Raw genomic sequence first — 27,908 nt, 5'->3', positions numbered from 1 at the left:
AGTCTGCTTTTTTTTTCTTTTGTTTTTTACTTTGGCTCAATGGATAGTTTATGCCAATTACATGTAGTTTAACAGCTTTAAAATCTGTTTTTGCTTTTCTAATGCATAAAAACATTGATTCTGTTTCAGGTTTTAATTAAACTCTATACCGACTTTAAAGATTCTATTGTCCTTTTCATTTAAATAGGATTTTTGTTAGATCTTTAACAAGACCTCAGTGGGGCAATAAATCTAAGCAATTGTCCTTATTAGGAGTAGATTACCCTCAAGAGATGGAAAGTCACAGAAGTAACTAAAACCATTTGCAGAGACTGAACTAAGGCTTTTTCTTCCTAAACATTAAACAGACTTGAAAATGACTTGCTTGGGCACTCAAATTAAATTAAATGATATTTTGTTTATTTTTCACATTTTCAGTGTAGGCTATTTGCATTTACTTAAAATTTGAGTTTCATTCAGTAAAATTCACTCCTGAATAAGAATCCTTAACTTTAAAGTGTAGAAGCTGTAGCTGAAACTCACTATAGCCTGCCATTTCTTTTGTTATTAACCCTTGCAGTGCTTCTAATTTATAGGACCTGCTGACACAGTGAGTGTATTCTTAGTTCATTGTTTTTTGCCATAGAGATGAGTCTTGGCTGAAGAATTGGTCTTGTGTTTGTCCCACACCCCAGCCAAGGAGGAATGTGGAGAATGCAGGAGTGTGGAGCTTGTGCAAAGGTCTCACGTGCTGGACTGAAAACAGAGGGACTTGGAGAAAACTTGTCACACGCTCAGCAGTTCAGTCTAGGTTTGACCTTACTGTGTTTACATACTGCTAGGAGGTGAAAGGGGATATAACTCGGTTGGTTGGTTGGTTGGTTTTTTTCAGCTGTTTGCTTCATTCAAAGGTATTCTCTGTTCTGTAGGTGCTCCTGGTTTGCTTTGTTCCTGGTTTTAGTCATCGGTTGACTTCTGATGGTACAAGGCCTCCTTTATACACACAGTCAAATCCTCAGTTTCTCCCCAGCGTCTAATCCCCGACTTTGTCATACACATCGTGGTGCAATTTCTTTAAGCATCCAGTTGTGGGGAAGCCTCTTTTTGGGGGACACTCATTTCTAGGACTTCGTTCTACAAACCGACAGGCAAAGGCAGTGATGTTATTTAGGGACATCAGTGATGTTATTTAGGGCACGGCAGTGAGCCGTGCCGACACAGCCGCGTTTCCTGGCGGGCCGCAGTCGCTGCGCTGGCTAAGCCCCTGCCCTCCGCAGGGACACGGCTGCGGGGACACGGCTGCGGGGACACGGCTGCGGGGACACGGCCGCAGGAAGCCGGGCTGCGGGGACACGGCTAGGGGGGACACGGCTGCGGGGACACGGCTAGGGGGGACACGGCAGAGGGGACACGGCCGCGGGGACACGGCCGCAGGAAGCCGGGCTGCGGGGACACGGCAGAGGGGGACACGGCAGAGGGGACACGGCAGAGGGGACACGGCTGGGGGGACACGGCTGGGGGGACACGGCAGAGGGGACACGGCTGGGGGGACATGGCTGGGGGGACACGGCCGCAGGAAGCCGGGCTGCGGGGACACGGCTGCGGGGACACGGCAGAGGGGACACGGCTGCGGGGACACGGCAGCGGGGACACGGCTGCGGGGACACGGCTGCGGGGACACGGCAGAGGGGACACGGCTGCGGGGACACGGCTGCGGGGACACGGCTGCGGGGACACGGCAGAGGGGACACGGCTGCGGGGACACGGCTGCGGGGACACGGCAGAGGGGACACGGCAGAGGGGACACGGCAGAGGGGACACGGCTGCGGGGACATGGCTGGGGGGACACGGCTAGGGGGGACACGGCAGAGGGGACACGGCCGCGGGGACACGGCCGCACGTGACGCGCCCACGTCCGCCTCCGCCGGGAAGGAGCCCGCAGCCCTGCGCAGCTGATGAGGAGCAGCGCCTCTTGGTTGCTGCAGCTCTACCGGCTCTCGGCCACCAGGTATTTAGTGTCTCGCAGCCCTCTTGTCCGTGGGCTCCTCTGCCCGTGTCCTACAGGCCGGCGAATCTGCAGAGCCCGGTCCTGCCAGCCTCCAGGCTGCTGCTCCCCGCATGGCATCTGCTGTGTTTATCTACTAAGAGACTTCCTCTCGTCTTCTTGTCTTCTAAATGATACTCTAGTGATACTTCGGGGCAGAACGAATTATGTTAGAGGAACACAGCTCGTAATTATTAATTTCTAATTAGACTCTATTTGCTGCATATTCTAGGCAAAACTGCAGGCTTTGAGCCTTCATCTCCCGCTTTCCATATCACTTAAACAGCAGAGACTTTGGCATGGTAAATCACAGAGGGAGGTGGAAAATCTGATGCAAAGTGAGATAATGTAGTGCTTCATTACTATGGCTCTTCTGTGCCCTGATAGAAAACTTGAAAACATATAAGGTGCTGACAGCAGATAAGTCACCTAGTTCCTGCTCTGCTTTAGGTATAAAGCCTGGGAAAAGTGGAAGAAGAGAATGCGCACCCTGGTTTTTAGGCTTAGATGGCAACTCGCCCATCCTTCTAAAGCAGTGCACTGGAGGAAGTGTGGCAAACCTAGGCTGAGTCCTGCAACCTATGTAATATCACCCAATGCTCAAGGTTATGAACACTAAGAGTGCTCAGCCTTTGGGATAGATTCTGGGGAATTACGAGTTTCTTCATCCTATCTTGCATGGCACGTAGATCTGATTTAGGCAATGCCTTACCTCAGACAAAATCCACAGGGCACAGTTTTTCTCTGCATTCTTATCAGGTTGTTTCCCTCTTGTTTCCCCAGCAGCAGGGCCAGGAGTTTGTGGCTTTGCAGGGTGAGACTGAGAGGGCCCAGCTCTGTCCCTTGCTAAGAGATTTGTCTTATCTCCCTCTCTCCCCTCCGCCCCTGTTTCTGGGGATGTATGCTGTAGTCAGAGGCAAGTGCTGTATGTAACTGCCTGTAGTATGAAGGTGATGTCTGCAAGAAATGCAAAGCTAGCTAAATGGACTTCCACTGCTTGCTGATGTGCCATGAAAAGATTCCCGTCTTGCCTTGCCCTCTGCAGCGATGTGTGCTGCTTTCCAGTGCCAGGTACATACCACAGCATCAGATGTGGGGAGCTGCTGTTTGCACCTGTGCTGTGCGGTGAGCCAGCAGCTTTCCCTCTGTTCCAGCAGCCTCCCTGGGGGGCAGCAGGCTGCTTAAAAGGTCGGCGGGGTACCTGTGCATCACAGGCGTGAAAAGCTGCCCTCCTTAGGCCCTGAGGCAACAACCTGCTTTCACTTTGTGAAGCCGAGCAGAAAAGCTGGGGTCCAACAGTGGCGGGTATCCCTGAGCACAAGATGAAGGCAGCATGAAGGTATAAGAAATCCAGTTTGCTTCTCAACATGAGTAGATGAGTTTTGGGTGCGAAAGTAATGGGAATGCTAAATGTTAGCAGCAAACATTTACTAAAACAACAGCAATTTTCATCTGTATTAATGTTTAGCTTTTGAGGCGCAGTGGAATTTTACTTCGTTAAAGAAGGCAGGAAGCCTAGAACTAGCTCTTCAATCTTCAGCTGGAAAATACAGTTTTGAAATCCATTCTCTTAGGAATGGAATAATCAAACAGAGTGATTAACAGATGTTAAACCTACTCTGAATGTTATTTAAAGGATTTCTCAGACGGAAACAAAAGTTCATAGGATGGTGTCAGGCACACGTGGACATCACCTTTACTTACACATATGTCTCCATGAGGAAGAGAGGTTGATCAGCATGTATTTTCTGGTTATATGATTGTTTAGGAATTATTAAAAGTCATTATGTGGTTCTTAAATACCTCCATTTGCTCTTTGTTCCAACAAAAGGCTGTTGGAACCGTATCCATGTTGTTTTTTGGAACTGTATCCATGTTGTTTTACAAGCAGGGCTCTATGCATGAGGACTTCACCACAGAGGATATCCAGTGTCCTGCATCTGCAGGAGTCTTCAGCATTGAGGAGAAAAGAACTTAGTCTTTCCCCTCCTAATGGTGAGCTGTTCCTCTGGGCACACTTTTGATCTCCTTCGGTCAATCTGTGCCTGATACCATGTATACATGTCTTATTGTTCTTCTAGCTGTAATGCTCACCTGGTTTTCCCAAATGTTTTTACAATTCTTTCCTCTTTCCTCTATTTTTCATTTCTCTTTCCCATTTGTAATACATCTGCTGTTTCTCTTGTTTTCCACTTTTAATTTAATACCTCCAGTGAATTTGTGTGTCTCTGCAGATCATTAAAAAGGGCCTGTGTGTACTTGTAAAAGAAAACACTGCATTCCCAAGATAGGTACAAACTGGTGTGTGTCAGTACTCTGTTTTGGAATTTTTAGCTTTATTGAGTTCTTTAAGAGATGCAAAGTGATTTCTAGATCTCTTGTTTGCCATTCCAATGTGAGAATACAAGGAACAAATTAAAGAGTTGCAGGACTTGAAAGGATCTGTGAAGCCCTAGGAAAAGAGCAGTTTCCTGTGTAAGCAGAGCAAAAAATCAAATCAACAAAATCCCCATCCAGCCACAAAACTAGTCTGTGCTCAGCCTGTGGGCCCTTTACAGGAGTCCTTTCCTCCTTCCTACCCTCTGTACAGTGTGTTTCAAGCCACCCTTGTCATCAGTGGCTGGCGAGCTGGCGGAAATGGATGTATGCCTGAAATACACACAGTCAAGGGCCACACCTGTGCTGTGAGAGGAGTTCTGGTCCTCTGGGAAGCCAGGAGTCGTGTGATTGCTTTAATCCAGCACAAATCTCTGTGGCTGATGCAGCCAAAAGGAGCATTTGTTTTCTCTGGTGGGCGGCAGAGTTGGATGAGGGAACAAATCCAACTGTGAGCTACCACATTGCCTCCTGAGGCCGACCTGAATGGTATTGACACAAAGGAGGGAGTTTTGGGGGCAGGAAGGGAAGATGGGCTGACAGAGACTGAGCAATGTCACCACATGGGCAGTGGAGAGAGAGGCTTTTAGAGCATGAGTCTCCTCCTGGTGCCTGGTTTTAGGATGTGGATGGCACTGCTCTGCCTGCAGTGTGTACATGTCAGTTGATGCCCAGGGTAAATCCTTGCCCACGTGCTAGAGCAGCATTGGACAGACCTATCCCTTCATTTTGCTTGTGCTCCCTGCTGGAGTATTTCACTAGGAAAACTCGCATTCCCAGCCCTGTTAGGGAGGGCATGATGGGCTCATAGTCGAGCTCCGACTGGGTAAAAGGATGGCCTTGGGCAGCAGCAGGATTTTGGAAAGCCCCTGTAGGCTTTGTCTCCTGGCACAGAGTCCCTGCTGCCCTTGGCCCTCCTCAGCTGCAGTGCAGGAGGCAGCCAGCATTGATAGTGGTAGTTTTAACTCTTTATTATCTAAAATTCAGACAGTTTTAAAGCAGCACAGCAGTAAATAAAACACTGCCCCCTCTTTGTGCAGTCATATCCCTCATCTGGCCCCTGCCACCAGTGTTAATAATGTTGTGCACAATTTCCCAAGCACAGACTGGGAGCTGGGGAGTGTGAGATGTGCCTTAAGGGGTTGGTAGCAGCGGTGAGTGTTTGAGGCTATATATATAATACCCACTGGTGCTGCATGAACCTGCTGTCAGGGAACTGTTTAGGTAGTGCTTAGCATTGGTCACTGGCAGGACTGTCACTGAAGCAAATAGCTTGGTATTGATTACATTTTCTAGAGGAGATGATGCAAAAGAAAATTAAATTAAAAAATAGCTTTGAAATGAGCTGAAAGTTTTTTACCAACCACGCAGGACTTTGAAACATCTGACATTAACAAAATAACCTATTTGAAGCAATAGTAAACTGCCATCTGCTGGTAAAAAAGTAATGCACATAATGAACATGCAGACTTAGGAAGTGATAATTCTTTTGTGTTTGACATGCTGCAGTCAAATATGTACATGACATGGAAGCTGCATATATTTATTTAACGGGTGGTTTTTATCTCTGTTTGCATTTTCATATAGAGTATGCTAAACAGATGCCTATAATATAACTAACTTTAACGACGAGCACAGGAAACAAGACAATAAGAATAAAGAATGAGGACTAATAAAAGCAGATGAACTATCAGGATGATGACAGTCTCCAAATGTGTCCTATTTACATTGCTAATAATGAATCACAAGCACTTCTTTTATTGTTTCCCCCATCTTAGACCCTCCTGTATGACCAGAATTGTAGCATTGAGAAACATTTCCTGGCATCTTCATTTTGATTTGTGTGTGTGTGTGGTTCCTTACACAAGCCTGTAAATAGGAACTGGGTCTTTAATTGTTCCTGATTTAAGTAGGTCATCTTTGCCAATACACAAATCTCTTGTCTTCTCGCAAGCCAGGTCAGCTGTTGAAAAGGATATGGAAAATATTTACTACAGAAATATGACCAGAGAAAATGATTTCACAAAGGACCACTCCCAAATGATCTGGCATTACAGAACCAGTTTCCATAAATCAGCAGTATGATGAGAACACTGCAGAGGAGAGACTATCAGATTTCATGTTTTTATAGTGTGCACCAAGTGGGTGTCCTGAGCATGGCTGGGTCCCTAAGGTGCTGCTGCACTATAAATAGTGGTGTTAGCATGAATTACCTCCCGTGCAAACATCAGGCCACTTGCCCTTTCGTGTGCAGTTTTGTTCATGTGCAGTTTTGTTTTATGATTGGGATTATTCCAAACATAGACTATTGTTTTAGCAAAATGATCTTCTCATAGGAAATATTTTAACTGGGCAAAGAAAAAATAGGTCAGTTCTTCCTTTGAAATCAGAGAGAAGTGTGTATTCGTAACATTTCCCAGGCTTATTTCCTTGGAACAGGTTTGGCAGGTATGAGAGGAAGTTAAAGATTTATTTTTGGTGCTATGTAGCAGATGTCATACCTGCTCTTCTGAGACAGTTACTTTTATCTCCCGCAGTACCTGCTCTAGTAGCAATGAAAAAGTGACTTGAATCCCATTTAAAGCATGTAGTGTGCACTGTTCTCGTGCCACTAAAGAAAAGGGAAGGCTTGTCTGGGAGACTCCAGGCAGAGTCCTTATGCATCATTATAAAGCAAACATGTTTGCATCCCTCTCAGCAGTGCTTTTGCCTCCTTGAAGATGTGATGAATTAATATGCCCAACTCCAAGGCTTGTGACTCCAGCAGACGCTGAAGGGCTACAAAGATGTCCAGTTTGAAGTGCTGTTATATTTATGAGATCTCCACATTTATGGCTCATTTTGTAGCATCCAGGTGGTTCTTTCTAAAAGACCGTTTCTGGGGAATTTGTGGTGCTGTGCAGACTCCACTCACCTTGGCTTTAATCAAATGCTGTTCAGTGAAAAGAGCCCTGTTTGATGGCAGAGTAACATTAATACTGTAGGGACAAATTCTCAGCTCAGGAGAACACCACAGGTTTTTGACTTCTAATCTGTGGAGGATTTAGCCTTGGTGCATGGTGACAGGGGCAGACGCCCTGCTCTGGGTCCTGTTTACTGAAATGCTCCAATAGCAACACAACGTGATCAGATGGAAACAGAGCCAGGGGAACAGTGGTGCCCATGGATACCTGTTCACAGGTGAGTACCCACCTGTACTGAGTTACCATCAAAGACACCACTGTCCTCTGCTTTGCTCTGCAGTCTCCCTGCCAACAGGACTCTGCCTTCCAGCTGGAGAGTGACTGATGGTTGAAATAACAGTCCCAGTTTATTTCAGGTATGACACTGACCCACATGACCCATAGGAAGAATAAAGTAAAGGCAATCAAAGCAGTATATTCCTGTAGCCTCTAAGGGCTATAAAAATGGAAACATGGGAAACAAGCTCATAGATATATGGAATGAGGATGAGGGTTCACTGTTACATGCTATAGGCTAAATCAGGAGTTCAGTGAGACTGAGATTTGACCCAGCAAGAGGAAGGAGATGAGTGAGAGATGATCAAAAGATAAAGCTGGTGTTTCTTCATGTTATGCCAGAATCACTCTGTTCAAAAAGGCTCCCAAACCGTGGAGAGCTGGGGCGGGCAGGGGTGAAGAGGTGGGTTATGGTGATGGAAGGGTATTGTCATTACATAAATTGGAGCATTTCAAGTCTGTTTAACTGTTTAGTGCCATATCCTGTTAGTCTTTTCTGAGCTTACTTTGCAGTGGAATGGGGGAAACTGTGCTGACAGCACAACTGGTTGTTTGGCTGTTCTTCTCCTCTGTGTTTCCAGCAAATTAAGCACTGTGTCCTGCCTGTGCTACGTTAAAAGTTTGGCAAAGGGCTTTTGATGGGTTTGTCATCCTTTTGCCCAACACTTAATCCTGATTCCTTTTAGTACTATGGCTTCTGTACCAAAATGCAGTGGTCAGATTGAGTAACAAGAAAACTAGATGTGATTTACCAAGGAGCAGGAGAACCCTTAGTCAGGGAGTATTTTTAGCAAAACTAGTAGTTCTCAAACTAGGACCTCAAACCTCATGGATTGAGGTCCTTGTCTTTGCAAGGATTACTGCATGGTGGATGCAGAAATGATAACCTAGCAGTCAAGTGCTGTTCAGAAAGCAATAAAACACTCACTTTAAAAATCAAGAAGCATGAAATAGATATGATTTTACTGGGGCAGGAAGGGGGGAACACTAGGAGAATCATTAAATGGCTGCATATTGTTAATTTCTGTGAATATAGTGACATTAAGAGACCTCTGGTCTACATTTGAAATAAACAATCAAATAAGACTCATGTGCTATATGCTTGTCAAAGCCAGGCATAGGGATCAGCTAATATGCTTATCAGTCAGGCAGTGTATGTGGAGATGTTCTGCTTTCACACTGTCTGCTGATTGGAACTGGGCCCACATAGAAGCCAGGTGATTAATCTGCAGGGGTTTGTTTTTTCTGAACTGTTAATGTCCTCTGTTTCAGAGCAACAGCCCATGGCTCATTAAGCAGGGAAGATTTGATTGCAAGTGTGAAGGGCAACACACAGATTCACTAGATATCTCTTGTTGGAGCCTTAGAGGGTAGGAAAATTTAAGTATTGGAGAAGTTTGTCCTGTGCTGGGGCAGAACCAGTACTTCATGAAAAGCAATGGTACTGTTAGAAAATATGTATGTATTTGAGTCACTTGGGATAAAATTTAAAGCCACAATGCTCTTGTAAGGTGGTAGTGGACACTTGGTACTAGCCCAGAAATGCACAGCTGCCGCTTCAGCTGACCTGCTGTGAGAATCATCCGCCTCTTAAATCTGTTGCTTCATTTCTTTGGTGATTACACCTCTCTCTGGCTGTATTCTTTCCACCTATACTGTTGTGTACTCTGGCATCTAATGCTGAGAAAGCAAATGGGGCTGCTGAGTCCAACTGCCTCAACATAAATGCAACAGGGGAACTGAATACTCAGTCTGAAAGATTTTACAATATTAGAAGAATCTTAAGGTGATTATTTTGAGATTATTAGTCACCATTTATAGCATGTGTTGTACCTGTTTTTAAAATTAATTTCTATCATCAATTGAAATATTTGAAAACATGTTGATTTAGGAATTTTTTTTGACAGTATGGTGTTATGTGAGAATTCATTTATTAACCCTAATAACTTTCTTGAGAAATAGGGAAGTATTTCAACATTGTTTTTACAGACTGGGATACATAAGGCTCAGATGTATAGATTTACATCTGTATGTTCTAGGTCTGCTGACTAGCATTTGGCCTTGCTTACTTTCACTCAAGACTTTCCTCACCTGACCTGGTCGTGGAGCAGCTGTGTCCCTTGCAGCTTCTGGCACCTCTCTGATTGCAAGAGAGCAAGTCCATGCCTGGGGGGAGGTTAGCAGTGAGGATGGCTTATTGTGGAAAAGGGGCAAGGAAGATAACCAAATTACTGTCTTGCTTCAGGCTCTAAGAAAGATATATCAAGCTCCCATTTTGAACACAGGAACCAGGGAAGGAGAGTGGCTGCATAGGAGGGAGAAGACTGAGGCTCTGTGTTTCCATTACCAGATGTCCAGATCAGACGTGAGAAGACACTGAACCAGTATTGGGAATACAGACAAAATCATGGGCCCTCTAATAATTTATTGGCTCCGGGAACAGGAAATGTTGTAAACTGTAATTATGACAGGCAACAAGGTCACTGGAAACAGGAGTACCCAGGATAACAAAACAAGCCTTCCAAAAAGACTTCTTAGTCCTATATTGCAATCTTTCCATGCTCAATGGGCTGCTTTAAATGTAACGGTTATATTATTGGATATTTGCCAGTAATCTGGACATAAACTGTGCTGTGGGATGCAGTGACAGTGGGGGAGGATTGAGAATACTTATTAGAAGGGGCAGCAAGAAAGTATCAAGGGTTTCCGGGCTTTGCTTTCTTCTGAACCTCTTTTGGGTTTGTTGGGGTTTTTTCCTTTATTTTTTTCTTCTTTTCTGCTTTAAAGTTGTACTATAAACACTTAGAGGAAATTTAGCAGTAATATTGCCTGTGGAGGCTAGGAAAGTAAGTACATTCTACATCACTGTTTTCCTTTGTTTGTCTTTTTTATCTTGCTGATCTTTGATCAGCTGCAGATGAAATAACCAGCTAACTGATTCCCCATACAGGGCTGCCTCTCTTGCTGATGAAACTGTGCTGACATGGGAGTATGCTCTGTACCCATTCCTTATTCCAGTACACTGGCAGGTCATTCAGGGAGACAAGAAAACTCTATTCTAAAGTGGAAAAGAAACTGCAATTTCAATTTTGTTTTGATTTCTAATTTCCCAGCTACCTATCAAGACCAAATCCTTCAACTATTTACTTAGAGTAACTGAAATACCCCTATTTGAAATAGTGGATATGCAAGATTTAGCCATTAAAGAGTTGGGGTAAAATTAAAATCCCCTTCAATAATAACTAAAGTCAGAGAAAATCTTTCAAGAAAATTAAACACTTGATCAAAAAGAGAGAAGGGTTATTGTCGAGAGCATAAAGATTAAACAGGAGAGTTGTCTCAGAGAATAACCATCAATGATAAGTAGCAGGCAGTTAATAATATCCCCTCAGGGATCTTCTTTTACTCATGTAGGTTTTTGGACAAAGACAGGATTACATTTCTTATAGTTAAAATGTGAGGGAGCTTCATGTCATTCCAGAGTAGCAATAAAGCTTCAGTGGAATAAGGACAAGTGGAATGGTAGGGAAGGGGTGACCCAGAAGCTAAAACAGCAGGAAATCAGTGACAGTTTTTCCACATAACTCTCCTTTTTCACCTACAAATTCTGAGATCTCTTCTCAGTCTCCCTGAGATGCCTGTTTTTTCATATCCACAGCACTGTATTAATGCTGAGATTTTATGTGGTACTGGCCCCCAATATGGAAAAGAAGGAGAGACCAAGTAAATGAAGAGTATGATTCCATGCTGTAATTAAGAGCTGGTTTAAAGCTTGATCATGCAAATGGTTGAACTGGCAGAATTAAAGGCATGGTGATCTGTAGCCAGGGGAAGGCACATAGGGTGGAAAGGATGGGGGCAGGAGGGTCTGGAGAACCTCTGAAGCCAGCTCTGCAGCTGGAGAAACTGTAACATGAAACGACTCCCTTGATCTCTCATTTTTCTTCCCTTATTCTCTCTGCCTATGTAATTGCAATAATAAATCTTTTTTGTTCCTTAACCATCTTGTGGCCATTGCAAACATTTAAGAATTAATGCAGTTCTCACACATGATGCACATGTTCTTCATGTCCCCTTGTGTCCCTCCATTTATTCATTTATCATGTACACACAAAACTCCCATAAAATATTAATCTGATACACAAATCTCTCTTTGCATCCTGGGAGCATTTGCATATAGTAATGTTAACGAGAGTATTAATTCTGCATGCACAGTCTGTGGACTGCACATAGGGCCAAATCTCTCTCAGCAACTGTGCTGAAATCAGTGGCAAATTCAGAAACATTATTTTCGTATTAAAAATGCTGAGTGGAAGGTGACAGTTTCCTAGAACTGAAATGTTGTTCTTAAAAGTCAAACAAGAATATTTGAAGCCTTATTTTTCCTTCTGAGGATTCCTTTGTAAAAGGAATTTTATACTTTTGTATGTTTCTACCCAATGGTTCCTAGTAAATTGGTACAGCCTAGAAACAAAAGGATTTAATTTTTTTAACAGTGCTGTAATTCATTGGAAATCTGAACATTTCTTTTGCCTTTCTTCCCTGTTGGGAACGTCAGGAGTAGCTACACTTCGTCCAGTTGGGGAAGGACATGCAGTTGCAGATGGACCAAAAATAATTCAGTTAGGCTGGAGAGAGGATCTTTTGCTGTGGGTTGACAAAGAGTGAAAACTGTCTGAGCAGGCATTTGATGAAATGGAAATACCAGGAGGATCTCCTTTGGTGGAATAATTCTCTGCACTTCACTCCTGGCTGTGAGCACAGGTGGGATTGTCCTGCCTTCCACAGTCGTGAGAGCCCTAGGGCACCCTGGAGGCCCTTGGGAGCCAGGGCAATGCCTCTGGGACAAGGACACATTTCTTGGTCTGGCTTTTACTCTGGCAGGAGGGAGGGGGGCAACAATCTTGTCTGAGCCTGATGGTCTGCCTTGGATCCTTAACCATCAAGGGCAGGCTTAAGACAAAATTAGTAGCAACAATGGAAGATGGGTTCTTTATCTGCACCCAAATGCCACCAGAGACAGAAAGAGAGGGGCACTGTTACATATGCCCCTTGCCCAGATTCAGTGCATCCCTACAGGTAAGTTTTTTCTCAGTGGTGGATTGTTAAAGGGTTGCATTTCCCTCAGTGAAACTCATGTCACTGAAGGTTTACAAAAGATTTTTAAAGGGAAAGGCCCTGCAGCTGAAATTGGACCTTTCTTTCTTCAGGGTCAGTCTCTGGTGAGAGGCAGTTGCCAAAGCAGATCAGATCCCTGCTGCCAGGAGCTGCACCCCTTAGGGGGAAAGCTGGAGCTCTCAGCAGATCCCTGGCTGCTGTTTATGGCTCTTGCAATTCTCTGTCTGTGCTGCAGAAAATCAAAGCACTCATGTTTCAGGAACAATGTCTCTTGAGCTTGACTTTATTTCTATTCTGATATTCAAATTCTGATGTCCGTAGTTTGTGAAAACAGTAAGTTTTCAGGAAAAATGCCATTGATCCCTCCTAACTGTAAAGCATTCATTTGGCTATACAGCTTTTAAAAGTATTATAAATGAATCATGTGAGACAATGTCCACAGCTGGAGTTAAGCACTTCCATGTGCTTGCTGAATCAGGGACCAAGTTCTTAGTAAGATCTTTCAGGACTCACTGGAGATCCATAAGAAAATGTCTTGACTTAACCAAGCTGTGGTATTTCTCTTAATCACTAGTACATCATCATCTTTTTTTCTTTCACTTCCTTCTTATTCATGCTTAAATGAGACACATCTGTTTCCATTTTTCACATTGTTCTGTTATGTGAGTAATGATATCAAGCTTTTTTTTTTTTTTTTTCCCCCCCCACGCACTGTGGAAGAATAAATTAGTGTTAAGTTTTGTGAAGTGCTTTAAAACACTAAAGCAAAACATCTGTTTCAGCTGCAGGTCATGAAGATAAAAACCCCTAGTCTGTACGCAGTGCAAATCTGCCAAAAAATATATCAGCTCAAACACATTTCTTTACCTGTCTTTTACTATAACAAGTGAAGATGGTGAAAGGACAGTAAATCTTTGTCAGGGATGGAGCAGTTAAAAGTGTTCAGTGCAGTAATCCACAGCAGTGCCTTGTAGTAATGAATCTTGGTCTGATCTGGAGATGCCTGGAGGTTGCTGCAGCATTGTAGACCTGCAGATGAGAGTCTCCTTGACCTCCACATCTTCCAGGCAGGCACAACATTGTGTAGGGTTGCTACTTATGCCTGTACATGTTTGTGTTACTGAACTTCAGCTCTGAATCCTTCCACCTGCCCCCAATAATTTCATTTTTTCCAGGGCAGGTGGCCAGAGTAGAGCTGAGCTGGCAAATCTACTTTACAGGTGAACTGTGACTCTTTACATGCCAAAGCCCAAATAAAGATGTCTGTGTTTCTTTGTTGGTAATGATCTCCTTTATAAAGCATTTTGAAGTATAGAGATCAAAAGCCAACAGCTACCTGAGAGCTTGATTATTAATAAATAAAAATAATCAATATTAATAACGAGTGCATTCCCAGAATTGTATAAGAAAAGCCAAACCTTGCAGGCAGTCCTAGCAGGCAGGTAACAGCTTACTCCTACAAGAGGCAGTGTCCACCTGTGTTTCCCTGTGTCTTTTATTAAAAGGTCTAGATCCTTCCTTAGTGTAAAGGAGGTGTTGGGTGTCACCGATGTGCTTCAAAACTGGATATAGCTTGAAAGAAAGTACTTACTAGGTCTACCAATCTGCCAAAGCAGCAGCCAGAGCAGTGTTGAGCAATTCTGCTCCACTATGCTCACACCCTCCCTGCAGCAAATGAATGGAATGTTTGGGGTCTTCAGCAGCCCTGTGCACTTTTTAAAAGCAGCACTGTGGCTCCCCTTTCATTTAAACCCTCAGTTTGTGAGACAGGAGAATGTATGCATATTGCTGCACTGAATCTGTTCACCTGCAGCTCTCCCCACCCCCAGCTTATGAGCATGATTTCCTTTTATGCACTGCTCTGTCACAGCTTGGCAAGTTTCCCAAGACAATCCATACCAGAAAGGAGAATATGGCTGCTGAGCAGCATAGACAGGAGAAATGCCTTATGTAACAGATTCATTTAAATAGTATGGAATGTTGGGGCAGGCGAGACAACTGAAAGCAAAATGCAGCCCTTAATCTCTAGCATCAGTTCTGCTTGCCCTCACCATCATCAGCATCTAATAGTCACTGCCTGTCTCCATTCACATCTCCATCTTTTTCAAGAAACTGCCTCTGGCAGAATGTACAAACAGCTTGGCAAGCGGTTTTAGGAGAAGGAGTTTTATTTTTTTTTCTCCTAATTCTTCATGAGCCTCATGAGCATTTCCCCACTAATATGCCTGTGGCATCATTAGGTGTTTAATGAGAGTGATGTTGCTTGAATATTATTGTTTTTATAGCTCATTTTGTTTTGACAAGTCTTCAGTTCCGTGGCACTTTATAGTGTGCAGACTTCCTCTTCCTATATCTTATAGATTTTGCAGAAATACTACCACAGAGGCATTGTCGTAAAACTTGAAATAATAAATTATCAACATCCAATATGTTTGAGTGCAATATGTGTTCAACACCACAGCAGTTTAATGACATCAATTAATTATTTTAGTGTATTTCTTTTGTAATACTGAAGCACCAGGAATACTCCATTAACAGCCATATCTCAGACAGCAGTTCAGTGCAATTCTACACAAACAGTTCTGTTTGGATTCTTCTAGCAGTTTCCCAAAAGACCAGCTTGTACTCCAGTGGATAGTGGATCAGAGTCTTGTTCCTCACATCCACAATCTGGATCATTATAGGTTGTATTCAGATGAAAATGCCAGCATTGTACCTGCAGAGAACAAGGCTGCTGAATTGTAAGTACTGAATAGACCCACACAATGTCATTTTACCTCCTGCATTTTGTCTACATGTTGATGGTACTGCATTCATTTCCTTACTGATGAAATTAAATGGATACAGGTTTTGTGTACAGACAAGACCATAATTCATGCTTAGGAAAATCCTATCTTCATATATCAAATGGGTGATCAGTGCTGAACAGTGCATTTATTGAACAGCTGTGTCAATGCAAGAAAATGGCTGCATTTTTAACATACTAATTAATACCCATTAAGTTCTCACTTTTATGTTATCTTTCAAGTAATTTTACCTGGTTTAGGCTTCCAGTACGTATTTTCTTACTGCTACAGTGGTAGAGCCTTTAAAACAACTAGCTGCTATCACGAATTTGGCTTGCTGGCCTTTACTAAGATGAGGGGAGTTATGGGGGAGAAGGATAGTAAAGGTACTCTTGCTGTTTCCTTGTGGAATGTGTCCTGCCTGACATTATAAAGGGGAAGAAGCTGCACCTCACTGCAATCCCTGTTCTCCTTCCACCACTCCACAGTGTGGCTGCACAAACATTCTGCTCTTGGGATTCCTGCTGCAGGTCCCAGAGGTCTGTGCCTGTGTTCCCAGCACAGTGGAGCTGCACAGTTCCAGGAGTAAATAATGTTAACAAAGCAGTAATTGTATACATAGTTACTGTTTCAAACATTCTTATACTGTCTTCCAAGGACCCTATTATTATGTCTTTGTTTACATTTAATAGCAGTTACAGCAGTTAACTGGCTTTATTTTGGAAACCTTGACATTTCTCTTGCCAGTACTGGCACTGTGAAGATCAGAAACAAAGATGTGCCTTTTTACTCTGTGTCTTCTGATAGGTTTTGTCATTTGGCAACTGTTGTTCTGTTAGATTTTGCAGAATTTGGACAGGATTCTGATCTCGTACAAAGTGACACACACGCTTATTACAATGCAGGAACAGGTTTGGGGCCTTTTTTCTGAATACACCATGCTGAGTGCCATGCATGAGGAATTAGAGGCTGTCTGTTATCATGTGGCCAAACAGCTGCAGCAACTTCTAGGGAGTGATTTTAAATACTAGCAAAATAAAAATCAAAATAATATTCCCATGAAGCAGAATGTAAAACACAGGCTTTGGAAAAGATCGAATCTGGACCAGCCAGTCTTCTTAAAGTTCCATTGAAGTAACATAAATAATAAGGAGAGATTTTGGGTTCTTCAACAAGGTCTTTTGTGGTAGTTCCTTTTTCTGTAGTCTCTTTTCAAACCCAGTCCAGTGTAAGAAAAAACCCCAAAATTTTAATTTCTAAATAAACTGAAGGCTTGAGTTTGTGGTTTTTTTTTTCAGATCCCACAGCTAGGATGCATTTTAAGTTGAGGTTGATACATACTACATTTTATATTAGGTTATTTTTCCTTTTAAGTGCACAAGTAATCACTCACATGACATTTCCAGTGGGGTACTCCCCAAGCCATTTAATTTTCCTGCTCCTGCTGGGAAATGGGACTTGTTCAGTCACCCTCCCCTCCCTGCAAGTAAAATATCCTCATCCTGCTCAAAACAAAAGAACTGCCAGATGTAGGCAGGCAAACTAGTTTTGTCCTTCTGTCCAGTAAAAGTGCTCCTGTGCTACCATTAAGTCTGTGTTGCCTGAGCATCATGTGCCCTCTGGGATCCCGGAGGAGTGCTCCAGCTGGGATGCTACAGGAAAATTGTTCAGAAACCTGTTTCTCCCCCACATGCATGGAATGTGGATCATCTCCACTCAGTGACTTGCCCTGAAGCACCCCTGTACCTCTTCTGATAGAGCTCTGTGGCTTAGTCTTTACACTGCAGCTCTGCACCTGTGTGTGTGCCACACCTGCCCACACCTGTTCAGCACCAGCTGGCCGTGTGGCCCTCTGGTAAACAGTGATGTGTTCTTCCTCACCCCCAGTGCAGCCCCCTCCGCCTGGACCTGGGCTGACACCTGCAAACACTTTGGGCTTCTCACAGTCTTCTTCCACCTTTGGGAAGCCTCAGCTACAAGCCAACCCTTTTCTGTCTCTCGACCCAGAGGAGGATCAGCTACCTTCCTTCCCAGAAGGAAGAATTACCCCCCGCCTCCATTGTTTGCAAAGCAAAAGGAGAGAGCACTACAGGTTTTGTTTCTGAAATGAAGGCCTGAGCCATCCCAGAATGGACGGAGGAACCACAGAGGTTCTCACCTTCCCAGGGAGTAGACCGACTGGCTGCTGCAGCAGGATCAGAAGGCTGGTCATGGATGAGGTTTTTAACATAAAGGTAGGGGTGTGTAGGTTGTGGGCTGTGTGTGGTACATGGGTACTGATGTCACATAAGTACTGGAAAAGCCTCACATGGTATCCTGCTGGTGTGGGATAGAGGTACCTACAAGATCTGGAGACCTAATACAGTGTGTAGGGACAGCCCCTGTGCAGGTGGCATGATTGCCCTACCTTGATTCCCAGCATCTCTGCATTCAGGAGCTCCCCACTTGCTGCTGCCCCAGGCTGTACTTTACACTGACCCTTTTTGGCATAAGAGCTACAAAGGACAAGAGTTCACCTGTGCCTGGGGTTAGAAATGGTGGCTCTGTGTCCTGAATGTTCACCCTCGTTTCCAGCCTGGGCCTCTCGTTAACACCAGGTATCAGCTCCCTGAACTGTGAAGCCCTATGATCTCCTGTTTCTGGGTCTGTGCAGCAAAAGCAGGGTGTGCTCTCACAGGGTGTTTTCAGCCTCTGCTCTCAGCAGGCTGCAGAGCTGTTTGATCAACACAAGCTTTGACAGTCAGGCATCATTAATTTTCCACAACCTACAACTTGAAACTCCTGAAAGGATGGGCTGTCACTGTTCCTTGTAGCCCTTGCTGGCCTGAACTGCCCCCTGCACAGTCCTGCTGCAGCACAGGAGAGCTGCATGCCTCGAGCCACTGCTCTCCTCCCCTGGGCCTCAGATTTAAATTCTGTCAGCTGTCAGGAAAAAAGGGGAATTCTCGATATATAATTACTTCTTTTTAAAGGATAAGATAAACTGTAATGCATTAACAGTAGAAGTGATCGTACACAATTCAGGCTTAGTGAGTACTCATTGTCTTAAATTAATCCTAATAAGCACTGTTTTCCCCAGCATGTGCCATTTTAACGGCCGCTGTGGAGAACTCTGCTTCCTAAAACTATCACAAATGAGATGACACCCTCCTCTTCTGGAAAGCATAATTGATAAAATGTGACAAAACATGGTTATTGCTTATTCGTAAATGGGATACTTTAAAAACTACTCTCTTACATTGATTGGGTTAAATGACTTGCTGATTAAGATGTCTACATGAAATATTAAACCACCATTATCTGGCTCCTGTTAAAATTCAAAATCAGGATTGTCTTTTGTGCAGAGTAAGTAAAAACTTCTATGCTGTTTTAGAGTAGAATGGAAAAGTAGTAAGTAAAAGTCAGAGGTCTATTTGAATGACAATTCACATGTAACTTCTTAAGAAGGATTTCTAATATGCTTGAGATGGAATTAGAAGGACACATTTGACACACTAATAGGCAGATTTGAGTGCTTCCCGAGTGTTCAGATATAGCTGCTTCTGCTGAAATTCCCAAAGTTATACTACTCTGCAGACTATTTCTGCTTTTACAGATACTCCATTTTTACTGTATGAATTATCTGCACTAAAAATACTAAATAATATCTTAACTAAAAATACACTTCGAAAGCTTTATCTGAGTCCATTTCCACACACTTTTGGAACCCAGAGCCAAGGCCTGTGAAACTGGGACAAATTTTAAAACTGAACATGATTGTTCTTCCAAGTTTCCTCACTCTTTTGTCTGAGAAACCACTACTCAGCATGCATCCCAGGATACTGAAATAATTACTTTAAAGTTATTTTAAATATGTAGATTTTTGTTAGTAGAAAAATTAGTGCCAGAATTTTCTTTCTTAGACCCTGGTTGAAAACTCATTGAAGTCTTTGCAGTTATTTCAATGAGCTTATAATGAGACACTTTATGTTCATAGGAGCTTTACACTAAAATCAGTAGTGGTATAATACAAGATCAACCTGCAAATCCCAAACCTGACAGTATTTCCTGAATGAGATAATGGCATATGAACTGCTGTTTAAAATAACTCACCTGAGAGTTTAAGTGGGATGTGATATGGAAATACTGGATGAACAAGAGAGAAGCAAAAGTTTTAATTTAGATTTTGATCATTCCTGAAAGATACTTTTTGGCAGATAAGTGGTAATGGATGTGGTCAAAGTGAGGAGCCTAAAGAGATGCTCTTCTTCCTTTGGCATAAAAAGGGATTGACAAGGAGGTTGGAAAGGAAAAAGTTATTGAGTAACAGTGCTGTTATTATAATAACCCGAGGTTGTACCTGGTCTTGTCTTTTTTGTTAACAAACCATGCCAACCACAAAATTTAATAAATAATTTTTCACAATTGCATATTAACTCTAAGACTGTGTAGAATTATCACAGTTTTATGTAGTTTCCCCCCCTCCATTTCTGGATTCAATTACAAAGATGTCTGTTTTTATGTCCTGAAGATACATACTTATCCATACACAACAATATAGTCTAAAAAAGCTTGTGTAAGTTTTTTTTAAGCTTTATCTCTGATGTTAGAAAACTCAGGTATATTCATAATTAATTGTCTTGATCAAACCCAGACTCCTTACAATTAAGAAACAAACAGAAGGTATGGCATATCAAACAGACTTTCTGCTGCTGTGATCTTACCTAAACACAAAATGAGATCCCCAGTACTTTCACATTAATAGTAGTAAAATGTTTTTTTGCTTTCTTTACTTCTTTTTTCAAAAGGATTGCTATGTCTTCCTGTATCCAAACCTCTGGCACTTTACAAACAATAATAAAGATTTCTGTAATTGTGTCAAGCATAAAGACAAGAGGATGTGTATGTCCATGCAAGAGTGAGAGAACTCAGAATTGCTGATGTAGCAATTGCCTACCAGGCAGAGGAGTAGGAAATTGCAAGGAAAGGAAGGCGGTTTGAAATCCTGCCTGGCAATGATTTTGACGGCTGAGAGACACTGTTCATTTTTCAAGTGCTGTTACAAACATATGGAACTTGCTTCTAAAGGCAAAGGGTTTTGGTGAGGATGTCTTCGCTTGGATCTTTGTCCTGGCTTCCATCTGGCCAGATGACTTTGAAGTACAGAAGTGCTGGGGGTCGGCTAGCAAAGCCTTTTCCTTTTGGGCACGGTATTGTGATGGTCTTTGTCTGAGGGAGGTGACTTCCCGTGTTGAGCCACCCGTGTCCCTTACTGGACATAGAGAAGTCACAGCTTTGGAGATGGAGTGTCCTGAATCCTGAAAGGATTCTTGTCACCGATTCTCCCTCCACATTGACATTGCTCTGGTCTCTAATACATGCTGCAGCCACGGGTGTGACCTGATGCTAGTCACAGAGGGGGATGTAGGAAGTGGTGTGACACACCTGGAAGGAGACAGAACATGACACTCTCAGGCCTTGTGCGGTTTCCCTCTCTCATCACTGATGCTCTGCCAGAGTAGCACAGTTGTGGCAAAGGTCTGGCACCTGGTCCATAGTGGTGGGAGCTGGATTAATTCATGCTGTGATGTCTGCAGGGAGATTTTAAGGCTACCAGTGTGACACCTGAAACAAGGATCTTGAAATTACTATTTCTGTCTTCTCCCTGTGTATCATTTTGGCACTATAATGTGAACTGAGTCATCAGTTAAGCACAGCTATGATAATTTATACCTGTTAGATCTAGGTCCTTTTCCATCATCTGTGGAAGGCCAGTTTATTGCCACTGCTTTCTTCCTCTCATGCTAAATTATAATTAATCAACAGATTCAGGAAGAGACTTGTTATGGTTTTGTTGCTTGTAGCATATTTTCCTATGTTAATGCTTCCTCTGTGTGATGCAAATGGCAACTCTCCAAGTCAATACATTGTTTTTAAGAATGTCAGTGTTAAGATGTATGGTGGTATTTTCCTACACTAACCTGCTTTCTTGTGATCTTTGATTTCTGTGAGACTTGAGCTCAGTAACTCAGATGTGAGAAGAGAGATGGCAGATCTCCTGAAAGGAACACAGATGTAGGCTTAGCTGTTGTCTTTTTAATGGAGGATGAATTAGAATAACGCCTGATGAAATAAAATTAGCATAAGGACTAAGGTAAATTAATGGCTATTGATAATTAATCCAGGATTTGTAATTGATAATGCTTACTCTGGTGGTACCTGTGGAGCAGCTAAGAATGGAGCCTGGTGTGCCAGGCAGGCAGTGCTGCCCCAGCAGCTGCTCTCCTCTGATCAGTGGCATATGACAGAACACTCCATAGTGGTGAGAGTGAGAACAGGAGATGACTGTGGGAAGCTGGGAACGAGCTGCTGTCCTGACAAAAGCTGTTTTGTAATTGCAAGCACAGGCCTGGCCAAGGGGAGCAGGTCTGAGCAACAGACACGGAAATCTTCGTACCATTGCCTATGGACAGGAGCTGAGCAGTCAGAAAACAGAGAAGACAGTTGTCTTTATTATGTAATCTGAGCAATCTTCTCCTAGCTGTGAGATTTCAAACACTCATAACAGTAGGACTGTTCTAAAAGCAATCCACAGTGCCAAGCAGTAATGTTTCTCTAGGCATGCTGTCTAAACACCCTTCTGGTGCAAAATATTTTATTTCAGGACTAACCTTATCTTGGGATCACTGTTACGAGAGACATATGGTTAATGGTTTTAATTTTACCTATATGCTCTTACTGCTGTCTTACAATTTTACTGATAATTCTAGAAGTTTAATTCATATTGACAAAGATTACAAGAATATCTTGATTTATGGCAGACACTAGATTTATAAAATACATTTTTTTGTTCTGTCTGAAAAATAGACAAGACAATCCTCTTTAATTAACATTGACAACTGTATCTCAAAAGAGCCTGTGAAACAAGTGAGCCAGCAAAACATGAATCAACAGCTCAAGCAGGAAAAAAAAAGAAAATTAGGCAAAGTCACTTTTCCTCTTTTGGTTTTTACAATGTTGAAATAAATCCCATCATATCTTAGGTACTCAAAACCTCTACTTTTTCAGACTATAGTAGTGTATTTAATAAAAGATGCTACTTTTCTATAGAGACCATTTTTGTCTGAAATTCAGACATCAAGAATAATTTCAATTTTGAAAATGTTATGGAAGACAAAATTTTCTACCAAGGGCTATGGTATAAAGATGAGATTTAAATAGAAAATGGAGAAGGTAAATGAATGGGCTAAATGCGATGTGTCCATTACATGACAGCATTTTGTAAACCATACAGCCTTAAATTGTTCTACAACTCAAAATTATATAGCTTAGTATTTTATCTGTTGTTGTTTTGTTTGCTGTACACAGGATAACCAGAATATGTGTCAAGTGAATATGAAATTTTCAAGGAATGATGCATATAGTGGGTATATTTCCATGGTGAAGTGTTTTGCATAGAGTTAATGAAGTGCTTGGGGTCCTAGGGAATTAAAGGTGCTATATAAATGTAAGAAATTATCATTAAAAAGTTTTTCCCTCCAGGCATTTGGGATTTTGCTATGTGTTACAGGGAGGCATTTGCAATCTTCTTTCATTCAAAATGCTTCAGCTTAAACCTGTTCCAAGTCTCCCTCTGCAGCTTCAGCTACAAAAACGTTTATATGAAGAAACAGTTTCTAAATTGGTTGCAGTTAATCATACTTTTCTGCTATCTTGAAAGAACCTGCCTTGGTTTAAGTTTTTTATAGCCATGCTGAAGACCAGGAGGAACTACGCAGCAGCATTCTCTCAAGAGATTTTCAAATGCTGTTTTAACCATTCTTAGGCCTGGTCTGCATTGCTGGAGAAATAATACAGGACACAGCCAGAATTCCTGCGAACAAAAAGCCAGCTGTGCACTATCTGGCTTGATTTTCAAGAATCCTATTGTGTGGTTCTTTACTGGCCATGCATGTTTTTTTACTGACATTCGAATGCTTCACTGGTCCTAAAGTTTCTATTTTGTGCAGACATGCACTCCCAATTTTGTGTTATTTTTTGTCTATTTCTCAAGTCTTCTTAATCCATCAAGCAACCTTTAAGATCATCTACTACTTTTCACATACTGTAAATTGCAACAGAAGTGGAATTAGAAATCAAAAAAGACTTCTGACACCACTGGACATAATCTTTTACCACACTGCCATTGTAACGAAATATTGCATTTATGTGCTTTATTCATTCACACCAAATGTGGACTTTTCTTTTGATCCACAGATTATATGGATCATAAGCATTTTTAAGAGTCCAATAGTGCTGATGGAATTGGGCCTCTTAGTTCAAGTATTAAGTTGAGAGATTAAAAAATTGCTAGATATCTTTATTAATAAATTGTGAGGTTTGGCAGCATTAGAACTGAAGTTCAGGTTTTCTTATGCTAAGCATTTTACTTGTTCACAAGAGATGTGAAATATAATTAAACACTGCATCATCTTCTGTTTATGGAATTTGGTGGTTTTCTCCCATTATTAATTGCAGAATTTAAGCAAGAATTGCTGTTCCTTAAATCTTACCTTCTATCGGACACTTACTTAAATATATTAAAATATATTTAAGCATGATGACCTTAAAATGATTGCGTGCAATAAAATATATGATTTTCAGCAAGAAGCATAGGGGTAGTATTAATATTTGCTTTTTCACAGTTTTATTGTTTGTATTTTGGTTAGCATAGAGCACATATGATATAAGAATCTTAGAAGGATCTGTGGATTGCACAAGATGATAATGTTTCTTGTGTTAAGAGCAGTGGAAAAACTGTCCTTACAAGCTCCACAATAATTAGAACTCGATTTTATAAATGTGTATTTTCAGAAAACAAGCTTAATTCTCAGAAGAATAATATTAGCACTCATTAGGGGACTGAATGCTTTGGGGTACTGTTAATGAAATTCATATCCTTTTGCCTGTGGGCTATCAGTTTGAATTCAGTCTAACTCAGTGGAGATTGAAAATTGGCCTATTTAATGGCCTTTTAGTCATCTCTAATGAGTTGAGTTTGGTGGGTCTCAGTCCCACAACATAAACTACTCACACTGCCTTCTCCTAACTGGCAAGCTCCAGAGAAGCCCCTGAATTTAATGGATTTGGGGGGAAAATTAGCGTCTGGTACCATGGAGAAAAAGCAAGGAAGTGCAAAAGCTGTGATAGATGATGGTCACATGAGCACTAACACATTATTTTTAAATGTGGAATTTATAGTGATATATAAAGTTTATAAATTAGCAAATTAGCTGAGCATGTGACATGTTGCCACACAGTTATACTGACTGTAACATGACAAAGACTCCCAAAGGGGATATCTACACCTGTGCATAAGATCTTGACAACACATTAAATGTTTAAACACCTCTGGGATTCACTTTTGTCAGAAAAAAAATAGGATCAGAACAGATATCTGGGTATCTGGATAGTAACTGCAGTTACAGAAAATTATGCTGAAAACAATTATTACCTAGTGTGCTTCCATTACTTCACAGCAGTCAAATGCTTCTGTATTTTTCTTATAGATATTCAACTTAATAGTAAAAACCATACTGATAACATTTCCAGGACCCTGTAGCGAATATATGCCAGTTTTATTTAACTGTATCATAATAGAACTGTTCCTAATGTCTAACTGAAATTTCTCAGTACAGTTTAAAGCTGTTAGATTTAGCCTTGTCTGCAGTGGACTCAGTGAACAATGGCTTTTTTCTGCCCATGGTCCTTTATTCTCTAGACTAAAAAAATCCCACACATTCTATTTTCAATTAGGGTCACATCTTTTAAAATGGTGAATTTTTTTTTCTCTCCCTTTCTTGTACTGTCTTCTACCGGAAGTTTTTGAAAGAAATTTTTCTTGAAATGCAGAGGCCAAATCTGAACATACAGATGAGGCTTCACCAGTGTTAAAGATGAGGAATTCTTCCTATGTCCTAGATATGACAGTTCTGTTTATGCATCTCTCTGTACTGCAGCTTTTTTCACTATGTGTGACACTGTTGATGCATGTTCAGTTTGTGATTTACTCTGATCTCCAGCCCCTTTTCTGTAAACCTGGTGTTTATTCATCTGTTCCCAGTCTTGCAATTGTGCAATTGTTATTTTCCTGCTAAAATGTTGAAGCTGGCACTTGTATTTATTCAATTGCATCATAATTCTGCAACTGTTTTTTCAGGAAAGTTTTGAATTCTTTTCTTGTGCTGTTGCATGCTTCCAGCTCTGCCAGTTTGGCATTGTTGGCAAATCCAATCCATGTAAACTGTGTTCTGTCACTCATATAATTAGAGTCGGTACCACACTCAGGACATACCCACCTCCAGGGAACCCTATTTGCTGTCCTGCTATTTGTCACAGTGAAACATTGCTGATGTCATTTTGCACCGCTGCAGTGATTTCATTGTGTAATGTCTTTTGCTTGCTCAATTAAGACTTCTCTGAGACGGTGTCAAAAACTTAAGTCAAGCCATAACCGACTGGGCACTACTCGCATCCAAGGCCTGTTATCCTGTCACAGCTAGGGATGAGTTTGGCTTGATGTGATTTTTTTGACAAATCTATGTTGGCTGTAACTTAGCACTTCATTAGCTATCATGTACTTAAAGATGTGCGGTTATTTGCTTCAGTACTTTTCTGGGAATGGAGGCTGGAATGATTGACAGTACTTGGCCCTACCTCTTCCCCCCTTTTGAATTATATGTGTTATGTTTTACCTTTCCTCTCTCCTGACATCTGTTCTCCCCGAACACTCTGAGCACCGCTCACACCTCTAACGTTGCCTTTATCAGCTTCTCACTCTACTGTGAAATCCCCCGGGCCCAGAAAGTCTGAAGGGAAAAAATTAACTCATCTAAGCCCTCTCTACGCACTTAACATTCTCCCCTGTCTCCGGGAGAATTCCCTCTGTGAGCCGGGCTTTACTTCAGCGGCATTTATCGGAGGAGAGAGCGGTATCTTTCTGTCACCTCGTGGCTTCCCGCCCCCCGGGCCGTGCCCGCTGCGCTCAGGTTCACCGCGCGTAGGAGCCCGAGCCCGCCTCTGCCTCTCCGCTGGCTCGGGAGCGCCCCGGCGCAGATCCCGCCGCACCTGACCTGGTTTCCCAGGCCTGTGGGCAGGGCCGCCCGCCCCCGCGCGCGGCGGAGGTGAGGGGAGCCGCAGGGCGGCGGCGCTGGCAGCCGGGCTGTGCGCGGGGCGCCATCGGGGAGCCGCCCGTGGGGGGCATTTCCTCCGGGAAAGGCGCACGGGACCGGGAAAGGCGCGCGCCTGCCGCGGCGGGGAGGGGGCGCGCGCTCCCGTGGGGGGGTGGGGGGAAGGGAGGGGATGCCGCGCGCGTGCGCCCTTCGCCTGCTACGGGGCGCGTGCGCGCGTGTGTGCGTGTGCGTGTAGCCGCGCTCGGAGCGGCGGGGCGGTCGGGAGGCTTGCGCGATGACGTCACGACGGCGCGCGCAGGACGTAACCCCGGCGTGACGCACAGCCCGGCGAGCCCGTGAGTTTCCCGTTACGATTTATTTTTTTGTATCGCGCCCCCGCCGCCCCCGCCCGGCCGCGGAGTGAGTGGGGAGAGCGGGAGGCGCAGCGCCCCGCGGGCCGGGGGGCGCGGGCCGGGGCCGGGCGGAGCCCACCCAATACGGGCCGGGCCGGGCCGGCCGCCCTAGCGGCGGGTAGCGGAGCGGGCGGCTCTGCCCCATCCTGCCGCATCGGGAACATGGCGGCCGCCTTCGACCTGGTGCCGCACCGCGGCTCGGCCGCAGCCTCCCCCGCCGCGGTAAGTGGCCGGGCCGGGCCGGGGCGGCGGCGTTGCGGAGGTCGAGCGGCCTCGGCAGGCACTGCCCTCCCCGGCCCTTCCTTCTCCAGGCCGCCTTGTCGCCTCTCTCCGTCCCCTCAAGCGCCCCATGGCACCTCCCCGAGTCGGCGAGCTGCGTTCCCGGTGCCCCGGTCGGGTGGGACACAAAGGGCTGTGTCGAGGAGGGTTTTGTTCGGTCACATGAAGCGGCGCAGCCAGTGAGCGCGGAGCGGGGAGGGGGAGCGGGGCCGCCGCCATTGCCAGGCGCGGAGGAGCCGGGCAACCTGGGGCCGCCGCTCGGGGCCTGGGGCCGGGCCGGCGGCAGCGCGGCCGCGGGAGCCAGGTAATGCCCCGCGGGCGGGGGCGGCCGGGAGGGACAGTGCCGTCGCTCGAGGGTGGCCGGGGTCACCCTGGGGGGCCCGCAGGCGTCCGTGCCCTGCCGCCGCCCGCCCCGGCGGGTCCCGCGGGGCCGCCTGCGCTCCGCCGCGAGTCTCCGTGGTGCGGGTCCCGCCCGCGCTGCTCCCCTCTGCTGGCGGCCGGCCCGGGAAAGGTCGTGCTGCCGTCCTGGGACAGGGGGAGCGTGC

The 27,908-nt window shown here is 43.9% G+C and overlaps 1 protein-coding gene across 6 annotated transcripts in view; it reads left to right on the top strand.

The window, feature by feature from the left end:
• Positions 1-1,968: 1,968 nt before the first annotated feature.
• Positions 1,969-27,908, top strand: part of ZNF644 (zinc finger protein 644) — a 74,708-nt gene continuing 48,768 nt past the window's right edge. For 4 of the 6 annotated variants that reach the window (XM_066325189.1, XM_066325192.1, XM_066325193.1 and 1 more), the window contains exon 1: positions 27,034-27,306. The gene's annotated coding sequence lies outside the window, so the exon portion shown is untranslated. The other 2 variants (XM_066325190.1, XM_066325188.1) reach the window with 2 other exon arrangements.

This window comes from Sylvia atricapilla, chromosome 9, assembly GCF_009819655.1.
Source record: "Sylvia atricapilla isolate bSylAtr1 chromosome 9, bSylAtr1.pri, whole genome shotgun sequence".
In the NCBI taxonomy this organism is placed as follows: Eukaryota; Metazoa; Chordata; class Aves; order Passeriformes; family Sylviidae; genus Sylvia; species Sylvia atricapilla.
The sequence above is the reverse complement of the archived record's forward strand: the minus strand, read 5'-3'. Positions and strand labels throughout refer to the sequence as shown.